Raw genomic sequence first — 2,500 nt, 5'->3', positions numbered from 1 at the left:
TGCGGCTGTGTCCATCGCTTTCTTAAAAACATCGATACTTACATATCTCCTTCTTTCCCTTGAAGCCTCACGCTGAAACCTAACGGGCCAAGTTCTAATGATGAAGGCCATTCCTCCTTTCACTAAGTTTGCCATTTGGGGGGTTCGGAGATCACGGTTCTACGAGGGATAAATACGGAGATGGTTTCCCGCTGGCTTCCTACGGGTGACTGAAAAACAGTGGCAGACGCCGTAGTTCATCCTCTGCTTGTGTTGCTTGCGTTGTCTTCCATCCCATGACATGCAGACAGACATAGCGAAAAATACAAGCAGTGCGATCTCATATAAGACCAATACGAAGATAAATACCATGCAAACAAGTACTTAATTCAAACAAGCACGTAATGCAAACAAACACGCAATGCAAATACTTGATGTAAACAAGCACGTATTCTAAACAAACACGTAATGCAAACAAGCACTTAATGCAAACAAGCACGTATTGTAAACAAATACGTAATGCAAACAAGCACGTATTGCAAACAAGCATCGAGCCCAAAATACACGCAATGACACAGGACGAAACGAGAAATACATGAAATGCAAAGTGCCCACCGATGCATTTCCTTTCAGCAGAAGCGTTAAAATGCAACATTTTCTCGTCTGTTTTGCTTGTTTCGAGCCTTACTGAAGAGGATACAGACCTACGAATAAACTGTGCATTTGTCGACTCCAAATACAACATTCACGCAACTTACCTCGAGCGTTTCCTCTAAGTAAATTACTCGCATGGAATTTACATCAGACTCTAAATTAGAGCTTTAAACACTTGTTTCAGAGTATTGCCCTTTAAGCATATATATTCGCAGGGTACGTATATCCACACAGTACTGTATATTAAGAGAGAGATTATATACTAACACGAGATCTGAAATAAGACAATAAATATAGTGGATGTTTCGTTTTGTTTGTTCCTCCTTCATCTTCGGATTCCTCTCTTTCACTCTTCCACTCCACATTCCTACTACCCCCCCCCCCCCTCCCTTTCTCACATGCCTTCGCTCTCCTCTTTCCCTCCTTCCTTCTCGTCCCTCGATTCTCACACCTATTTCTTTTAATGTTAGTTCTTCTTCTCTTTCTCTACCCCTTTATTCCTTTCTTCCTTCCTTCCTTCTCCTCTCTTCTCTCTCACTGTTCTTCTCTCCTCTTCCTCCCCCTGCCTCCATTCCCTTCCCTTCCCTTTCTCCTTTCATCTCTCTTGCCTTTATTCCTATCCCGTCTCCCCCTTAAATTCTCCTCCACCTCTCCCCCCCCCCCCCACCTTCGCTTTGATTCCCTCCCGCGTCTTCTCTTACTCCCACTTTCTTTTCCCCTTCCATTCTCTCGTTTCCTCTCACTCACTCCTATTTCGTCTTTCTTCTCCATTCCTTCACCCCTTCTACCCCCCCCCCCCCCGTTTCCCCTCCACCTCCCTCCTACTTCCGTTCCATTCCTATCTCCCTCCTTCTCATCTTTCTTTCCCCTTCCTACTCTCCTCCACCCCTACCCCCCCCCCTTCGTCTTTCCACGCCATGGCTCCACCCCTTCCCCCCTTCTACCCCCCTCCTTCCCCTCCTCCCATCTACTCTCTTCCACCTCCCTCCCTCCCTCCCTTTCCTGCCTCCTATTCCCCTTCACTCGCCCTCCTACCTCTTTTCCTTCCTCCTTCCCTTCCCCTCTTCTATTCTCCTATACTCCCTTCCTCCTCCTCCACCCCATCTTCCTTCTACCTCTCCATCCTTTCCCTTCCCTTACTCTCCTCCATCCTCCTCCTTCTCCTCCTTCTACTCTCCTACACTCGTTTTCTTCTCCATCATTTTCTCCCTCTTACGTCACCATCCCTACCACCTTTCCCTCCTATTTGTCTTCCTCTCTCCTTCATCAATATCATCCTTGCCCTTTCCCTCTCTCCTCCCCTTCTCCCTTCTTCCCCTCTCTCCTTTTCTATTATCTACTCCATCCTCCTACTCCTTCCTCTTTCCTTCCTTGCCTCCTACTTTCCTCCACTCCCCATCTCCTCTCCTTCTCATCAATATCCCCCTTCCCCTTCCCCTCCTTCCTCCCTTTTTTATTCCTTTATTCTAGTCCACCCTTTCCTCTTCCTTCCCTCCCTCCATCCTTCCCCTTCTCCCTTCCTTCATCCCCTCCCCCCTCCTCCATCTCTCCTCCTTCCTTCCTCTCCTTCCTCCCTCCCCCCTTCCCCCACTCCACCCCACCTCCTTCCCTCCTCCTTCCCCTCCTCCATCTCCCCTCTTTCCGATCATCTCCCTCCCCTTCTCCCTTCCTCCATCCCTTCCCCCTGCCCTTCCCCCTCCCACGCTCGGCTATTGCAACATTCTGCAACACAGCGCGGCCATCGGTAGCAATCACGAGATGACAGAAGAGGATCTCAGCGCGATTAAGGTAATGCATCAGAGATACCCATCTATCCAGGGTTGAAGGTAAGGTAAGGGATGGGGCTCGTCCAGGGATAGAGCTGGAG

The sequence above is a fragment of the Penaeus chinensis genome, chromosome 5 (assembly GCF_019202785.1).
Source record: "Penaeus chinensis breed Huanghai No. 1 chromosome 5, ASM1920278v2, whole genome shotgun sequence".
NCBI classification, from domain to species: domain Eukaryota; kingdom Metazoa; phylum Arthropoda; class Malacostraca; order Decapoda; family Penaeidae; genus Penaeus; species Penaeus chinensis.
Note: the sequence above shows the minus strand (reverse complement) of the source record.